The sequence below is a fragment of the Corythoichthys intestinalis genome, chromosome 14, assembly GCF_030265065.1.
Source record: "Corythoichthys intestinalis isolate RoL2023-P3 chromosome 14, ASM3026506v1, whole genome shotgun sequence".
Classification (NCBI taxonomy): Eukaryota; Metazoa; Chordata; class Actinopteri; order Syngnathiformes; family Syngnathidae; genus Corythoichthys; species Corythoichthys intestinalis.
The window spans coordinates 43,264,945-43,274,122 of NC_080408.1; the positions used below are offsets into that span (position 1 = coordinate 43,264,945).

At 36.6% G+C, this 9,178-nt stretch overlaps 1 pseudogene; it reads left to right on the forward strand.

Moving 5' to 3' along the window:
- LOC130930030 (uncharacterized) overlaps positions 1-9,178 on the forward strand; it is a 32,420-nt pseudogene extending 23,242 nt beyond the window's left edge.

Consider the following 9,178-nt stretch of genomic DNA (forward strand, 5'->3'; position numbering starts at 1 on the left):
ATGTCTCTAATAGGTCTCTGTGGATGTCTTTGTACAGTATTTCTGGGTTTATAAGAGAACACAGAACATTCTAACGAACACAAAATCAAAATTTAAGTTCTCTGAAAATGGATTATTCATGACCAAGTTTCACATAATCATGAAACCAGTTGTTGACTGCTATCTTTATCCGAGCCACACCCAGGTTTCACTCTAACTGATCATTAACTAGCGATAGCTGCAATGTTACAAATTGTGGGATCTCTCGTGACAATGAAGAAGCAATAAAAGTCATGTTAAATGAACTCAAATGTTTAGGACTGTTAAGTTAATGTTAAGTTATATGATCCTTAATGGCTTCAATTTAATATACATTAAACAATAACAATAATAAAATAATGTATACACTCTTTGAATCGTTACAACTTGTTCAATACATTGATATTAACGTGGAAAACAGAAAACAGATTCACAGGAGAGAAACAATTCACATTTAAAGATTCAAACAGTCCACAGTAAAAAAGTAAGGATACATGGGCAATTTGAGAATGTTCAAAAGAAAGATCAGCTCACATAAAAATAACTGCAGTTATGGCGATTTATCGAGCCATTTAGTTTAAATGTGGCTTCGTCAACCCTGGTATTTTTCAGTGAAAACGTGTTATCGTCTGCACATCGTCCACGGTACCACTCGCAGATTCAATCCTTCGATCAGGGTCATCTTCGTTGATAGCATGAACAGGCGCTGGAATAAAACTTTTCCATTGCGCACGTTTCAAAATGCGATGGACGCTTGATTTTGGGATGCCTGTTTCACGTGACAGTTGACGAATAGATTTTCATGGGGAATTCTGAACATTAGCACAAACATCTTGCTTTTTAGATGGGCTTGTCGATGTTCTTTTTCATCCTGAATGTTTTTTTCTCATGCACTGGATGGTCCAATGATTCTCAATGTTATCTAAGATTCTCAGTGGAACTTGCACGTAAAGCGTCTTGCCAGTTCAGCTTTGTTTTCACATTTCCGGAATGTTTTCAGAACATTTTTTTTTTTTTTTTTTGCTCGAACGTAAGCCCAGTATCTGCCATTCTTACTCCAAAATCAAATCTGAAATAGAAAAAAAATTTTGCTATTTAAAGTGAAAGAGTGTATACGTTATTTTGGGTCACTCTGTAGAATTTAAAGTTTTTCCCTTCGAAAATCAGCTTATCTCAATGCTTACAAAATGCAAATTGCCGTAGAAAGATGACAAAATGTATTTTTTGTTAACACAAAAGTAGAGACATACATAAGCAGGTAATGTAATATAAAATAGGTAAGTATTCTTTAGCCTCTGCGAAGAACTTCCAGACTTGTTGCAGCACATTTTGTTCCGTGACTGTCGCCATGTACCCAGGGGCGGAGATCTGTTTTCAAAGTTGGGGTGTACAATCAACAGTAATATTTTAAAGAATCATTATCTAGGGGGCAATGATAAAAGTTAGAGTTATAGAACATCCTTTACTGCGATTTGTCACTTTAACCTTTAAACGGGGAGACTAGTATCTTTCTTAGCACTAGCTGAGTCCAGATTTAGAACCAAATGACTGAATTCAAATGAACATTGAAACGTACGATCTGGACAACACTGCATTTCGCAATGCTCCCTTGACAAAGGACTTCTTCAGGGAGAATAACATCACTCTTTTGGACCATCCTGCATGTTCACCATGATTTAAATCCCACAAAAACATTTGAGGATGTAGGAAAGTGTATGAAAATGGCCATCAGTTGCAGACAGTTGATGCTCTCCATGAAGCCATATTCATTAATTGGACCAATTTTCCCACTAGTCTCCTGTAAACACTCGCATTAAGCATGCCCAAATGAATTTTGAAGTGATTAACAATAATAGTGGAGCTACTCATTACTGAGTACCATGTTTTCTTTTGGTTTGGAGAACTTTTTGTTATTTTTTTTTTAGCGATTTTTTGGTCTTAAACTTTTGATCAGGTTAAAAACAATCTATTTCTGTTTATTTGTTGTTTTCAATAAATTACTTTTTTGTCAAAGTGCTTTTTATCACACTTCCCTTCCTTTGCATATTGTAGCTTTACTTAAAACCTCATTGAGATCCAAATTTGCAAAATGCAAATTCTTGCAATTTTTCAACTGGTTTTAGGATTTTGATCAGGAGTGCTACAGTGCTACTTTCCTTGGAGACAAAACCCATCAATACCTACTTTAATAAATCCTTCCTGGAAATAAATCTAAAATATCATTATAATCTGAACTATTTCTGATATCAATGTCCAGACAGGTAGCTGTCATGAGTGACAGTTATAAATAATTAAAGGCAGCTCCTCTGTTATCTCCTCTCTGTTTGTGACTTTCACCTTATGCTTAGCTATTATTAGCTTTTATTTTAGTTTAATATCACTCAAAAATGGAAAATAGACCTTTGAACAATGCAGGAGAAATGATGCAGATAGTATGCACCTCATGGTTTTAGTTAATGGGGTGTTTTAGAACTTACAGGACTGTCTGTGTTTATGAGTGGGTGTCACACGTGACATGATCCTGCACTATAGGCACTTATGCAGAGAGCAGACAGTACGGAGTTCAGCCTCTACTGTGTGAAGCAGACTAAACCATTTTCAGAGAAGGGATGAGAGAGAGAACGATTCTAATATTTAAATAGCACATTATTGGACGACTGAAATGAAAACTGAATAGATTTTTACTTTGAAATAAGTCTACAGCTCCAAAAACACTTATTGTATGCCATTATTGGGGCTGATAGCTTAGTTGAGGAGCCCCCCCCCCCCCCCCCCACACACACACACACACACACACACACACACACACACGATATCGGCCCTTCCATGTATGGTTTAACCAGACTGTATGTCAGTATTATTGTCACCTGATGGTTCCGTCATAAACACCAGAAGGAGCAGCGCAATGTCTATTTAAATGAAGCAAAAAGTGTATATAGAGAGCTATGTTTCTTTCCAACACGACAGAACAGAGATGTCCAGAGATGCCTTGGCCTATATGTGAGGCGGCTTCATTTGAATGCAGGCCCCGTTCTAGGCCACTCGTGTATTGCAGCAAGGATGCTTTCTTTGCCTTGCAGGGAAGCATATTTAATGTATGGGCATGCATGTATAATGTATAAAAAGGCTTGGGTTGCCACTGTGCTGCTGTGTGAATCCCCACAGAGTGATGGCAGTAAATGATTCAGTCATGGCAGCCTCACACAGCAGTCTAGAAGTTTTTTTCCTTGTAGTAGTATGAAAATGAAAACAGTATACCTGTATGTTCAATATTGTATCAGGAATGATGTAATGTTGCGTGTATGCATAATTAGAATTTTGGCTGCCAAACCAATTCAGGGTGTACCCCATCTCCTGCCTAAAGTCTTTTTGGATAGACTTCAGTAACCCCATGAACTTTGTAAGAAGAAGAAGTACAGGTAATGGCAATGGCAATCTTTTTTTTTTTTTTTTTATCCAGGAACCATTGTTTTAATGCATTCATATTTCTTACTAAGAAGATTACAGCAACAGACAAACAGTAACTTGACAAACTAGGTGAAGCACTCGATTAGATTATTTACAGTTGCTGGATCATGTTTTGTATTCTGTATATATATTCATAAGATCTATTTCACTGGTTGCTCTTTGCTCTTTATCCAGAAATAGGTCAAGACAGCAGTTGTAGTTATTAATGATTCATTTCACCATATGCCAGCAGATTAACATTGATGTAATGCATTGTTCTGTTGCTTTACATACATATGGAAGTATTTGATGAACAGAAAACTTTAAAATTCAAATCATTTCACGCAAGTTGGAATCTTCCTTACTGTGCTAGGACTCATTACTGAATCTGTACTTTTGCCATCTCTGGTTTTTGTCTCTCTGCTGGATTAGGTAAACAATGTTGGAGAAGGACGCAGCACTCAGCAGGCGCCAACTATTGTAATATCAGGGAAAGCTGCTTTTGATCTTGGTGGGGAAAACAGTTCAGCACCCCACTGCCATGATAAAGTCCTTAGTCATAGTGAGGGTAATTTGAACAACAGGTGAGTAGACTTACTAGACTACAGTATATCATACTGTTTTGGAAAGTAACTCTTTTTGGTTATTAAAAATAAACAACCCCATTAACACTTGACATTTTGTGTCATGTAAGCCACAATATTAAAATTTGGTATACAAGACATGACTCAAAATGTGATGTCCACAAATGTGGATGCCATCTCTTAATTACAAAGTATAATTATATGGCTTTTTTAGTATTATTAATGTATTAATTATTATTTCTATTAAAAAAAACAGTACTGTACATTAATGCAATGCTGATTAAAAAATAATAATGATAAAAACAGGAATACACTTTGGTTATGGCTCCCAATAGTCATAGTATTGAATTCATTTCCTGCCATTGACAACGACATACGGCCAATTCATTAAAACTGGGAGCACTAGCCGTGAATGATAATCATTTAATGCCATTGACAGCGTTAGACGTCCAATCCATTTTTCAAATCCCAAATGGACTTTTAGTACCGTCAATGGCAGCCAATCAGTTAGATAAGCAAAATACTGGAAAATGGCAATGATTGTGCATTTTAATTATGTTTTTTTTTATGGTGACTAGCAAGCTACAAGAGGTTGTACATCCATACCCAAACAACAGCCCTGCAGTGTGCAGCATCTCCTCTGGTGACGCTAACAGTGGCAGGAAACTTAGCTCAAGGGACCAAAGGAACCACAGGTGTCGCACTAATGCAACTGTGGAGTCGCAAAATGAAATGGGTTACACCACTGGAGGAGACACTGCTAATGAGATAGACTACGACGAAGACCAAAACCTCTTCAGGTGACTCCCCAGCTACTTCCTGTACACATCATTACACAAAAAATGTAGTATTTTTGCTGCTAGGTCAAAATACACAAACATCCCAAATGGGGTTAAACATTTTAAATGTCTACTATATAATCTATGTCACTAAAATTATTTTTCTATGCTGTGCAGGCAGTACACCGAGATCCTCTCAGACCAGCAACGCCGACAGTACAGGCGGGATTTCAAGTCGGCTCTGACTCACTATAAAAGCTTGTGTGAAGAAATGGATGATATCTGTGACCAGATTCATACACTGAGTCAAGAACTGGACTTTCTAGACAAGGACTCGATAAAGTATCAGGTATCTAATCATCATTATTTATGTCTTTTTGTGACATTTTTGTTCAGTATGGAACAATGTTGTGTGGTATGGGGGGGAAAAACGATATATTTATATCATGATATCGAAATGCCACGAAATCATACATTTTTAATTATTTGGAAAAAATTACCGTATACAACAATTATGGCAGCTTTTACCCCTTCGCTTAATTTTTTTATGTATATGGCGGAAAACACAGACAAGACTGAAAAAGCAGTTTCTGCTCTCGCACCCCTCTATAAAATAAACTGCTGTATTTTAAGCCAAAAGAACTGTTGTGTCTGATAGAACAATATGTCTATATACTGCCATAGCAGATTCATGGCGCATTAGGTCCCCGAACTATTTTTAATTTGCCCGTTTTACCCTGAAAACCCCCGTTTACAGACGTCGCCCAACCGCTTTTGTTTCAACCCAGCCATAAAAAGAAGGTTAGTAATTAGATTTTTTATTCTAAATGTCTGTCATTTTTAGCTTAGAATCATTAATTGATGTCTAATATTTCATTTAAAAAAAAAGACTTTAAAAAATTATTTACACGCATATTTTAAAGTTTTAAACAAATTACGTCACAATGAAAAAATTGGCGTCTGTAAAATAGTCAGGAATATCTACCTCATAACTATCACTTAATTGTTTTTTTCGTTACCGTCGCATTTTCCCCGATATTTTACATGATGATTAATCAATGCAAACAAAGAAACATTGAAAAAAAAATGTTTAAAAGGGTAAATACAGTATATGAAAATGAAAATCTCGATTACTCCTTGACATCTGCAATTTCTGCATCACAACCCTTTTTATATCACCATGTTTCACCCATAAAATCCCGAAAAATTCCAGCTGTGGCCATTCACATCTGTGTCTTGACACTCGATAACATGCTATATGGAGTTTTTGGATCGAAACAAGGTAAGTACGCGATAATATCTCGTTAAAATCATGGCGTCTTAAATTCTGCGCTCGCGTGCTCTCACCTCCAGTTAGGGTTTTGCTGTTTAAAAAAAAATATATATATATATATATATATATATATATATATATATATATATATATATATATATATATATATATATATGTTAAATACCCTCCTGTTCAAAATTTTTCTTCCCCCAGAAAATCAAGATTTTAAGCTTTCCAATGATGTATCACACGTGCATATCGGACAATTCTGAAATTTGGCCAAATTGGGGGTCTCAGAGTCACATGAGTGTTTTCCGCCATATATTTTTGCTCAGATGTGAAGATATCTAAATGTCTACTAATACTTGGAAATAGTGGTTTTGAATTTAAGACTGCTATATTTTAAGTTAGCAAAGTATCACAATAAATTTATTAATAGTGATATTGGAATGAATTGTGTTTTCCGGATTCATTGTGGATTAAATGTGTTGCTAGTTTCAATTGTCTTGCATGCATTACTCAAGTATGGTTTGAGGAGGAGCCATCAGCCTGTGGGCTTTTCAGCTGGGTCTTTGCAGTCTACACCTCCCTCTCATTAATTTCCATCTCAGTTGTCCGGGTGGCATAGTTAGCTGAGCACTGCGATATTTCATTTGAATAACAAAAATTGGATCAACGAATGGGCTGCGTGCCCCGGCCGATACAATTGTTATTTAAATATTATTATTAAACAATGTCACCAGCCCAAAAATGTGTGTCGGCCCAGCGGGAAGTGCCCGGTACACCCGATGGCCAGTCAACCTCTGAATGTGCCGGTCAGTTCTTTATTACATCAAGTTAATATTTTTCCATTCCCAGGGTGTGGTGGATGAATATAACAGACTGAAAGATCTCAAAAGGGTAAGTTGAAACAGTAGCACTTTAATCTTTAATTCAAATACTGAAACGATCCCAACATTTCTCTCTTTTAGGCACCAGCTTATCAAGCAAAGAAAAGGGAAAGCAAAGAACTTCGGCAAAAACTGTTCCATATAAAACGGCTGATAAAAAACTTTGATCAAGGCCTTTGTTAGGAAGTGTCCATCATTTTGAAGTGAAAAGAAACCAGGATGCAATCAGCTTTTGACTATGCACTTTAAACCTGGAAAAAACAACGTTAGTCATTTTGTTTACAACTGTTTCACACCAAGGTTAGTAGTACAGCTTGAGAACTTTGAAAATATAAGCAAACAAAAGTATTCCTTTGTGAAATAATATCACTTACTTTGGATATAAAAGTCTATTTGAATACCACGTTTTGTGATATTACAGTTTTTCTCAATTGCTTTAGTACGTTTCTCTGCTCAGACTTGAAATTCTCAAAACTATTTATTCAATCCTTGCAACATCGTATCATTTCTTTGAGCAAGTTGCACATGTTTTTGAGCATCAATGCAAATAATTTTGTACAATTCCCTGCCTTTTCCTACATTAGCAGCTGCATCCGTCATGTTGGTCAAAATGGATTATCATGGGTGTCTATTGAATAGTCTCACCACTCACAACATTTAGTCATTGCATAATTCTTTACATGCAAAATGGATGAACATATTGGCAGAATATGCAACATATGTGTGCTTATTTATAAACATTTTCATTACTTATTTTCTAAATCTGTCTGGAATTGGTAAATTGCTACCAGATAAATCTTTGGGCCGCAGAGCAACGATCGATGTGCCAGGCCAAAGGAGAGGGTACATAACCATGGGTGCTGCCATCGCAGAGAATGGTGTATTTGCCCAGATCCCCATCATGGGGGCTTACAACACTGAATGTCTTGTCTATTTTTAGACACACTCCACAGGGACCTCATTCCTGAACATGAGAGGGATCAGATTGGGGATAACCTCCCAAAATTTGTAATAGTTTGGGCCATGTGAGTTTTCCCGCTCCAACATAATCAGGGAATGTTTCTAACCCACAACAGAATGGTAATGGAGTTCTTCCCACCATACTCCACATTCCTCAATCCCATAGAAGAATTTTTCTCCACATGGAGATGCAAGTATATGATCACCAGCCTCGCACTCAGATGATGCCATGAATGCAGCATGCAGTGATATCACAGCAGATGCCCGCAATGGCAGGATAATGCATACAAGAAGATTCTTTCCACGCTGTATCGCAAGAGAGGACATCTGTTGTGACATGGATGAAAATTTGTGGTCCAACAGGGAAGAACGTCAAGATCTGTAGAAAGCATGGGGAGAAAATCCCGACAGCACTAAAAGGTTAGTTGTGCCGATTGTCATTAGTTGTGCCGATTGTCATATGTTCACATTTCTAATTTTGCTTTTATGTTTTTCTTCTTCGTGATACTCAGTGCTGTCTTTTGCTTTCTGTATCGCAATGACATGGTCTGTCAAGACATTGTAAAAACAGTAAAAGTGTTAACTGAATCTTGCCCAGTCTTTTGCAATCAATCTCCCACACACAAAGGTGTAACTTGCAATTTTCATCAAAACTTACGTACACCATTTTCAGCATCAGAGGCGTCCACCAAAGTAACTGTTCAATTGAGACCATGACTAAGCAATGTGACTGTCTTGTCTGTACACAAAGAAACAAGGACTTATCGTTTTGACAGCACTGACATGTTCATTCACACAGAAATTTAATTTTGAGTGATAGACTAAGAATTTTGCCCAAAAAACTGGCTTTTGCAGGTAATCCATGTTGTTTTGCCTTTGTGCGACATGTTTTGAGAAAGGGACAAACTGTTTTGAGAATTTCAATTCTGATCTGAGAAATATACCAAAGCAATTGTGAAAAACTCTAAGAAATGAGACCTAGCTGAATAATTTCAAAGGTTTTTTTTCTATTATTTTAACTCATTGGCTGCCCTTGATGGCACTAGACTTCCAATTGATTTCAATTGGGAGCGGTGAATGAACATTCATTCGTCAATGACAGGCAATGAGTTAATATTTGGAAAAAAACAACTAAAAAAAAACGTGATAGTTTTTCTCAATTGCTTTAGTACGTTTCTCAGATCAGACTTAAAATTCTCAAACATACAGTAGACTTCATATATATAT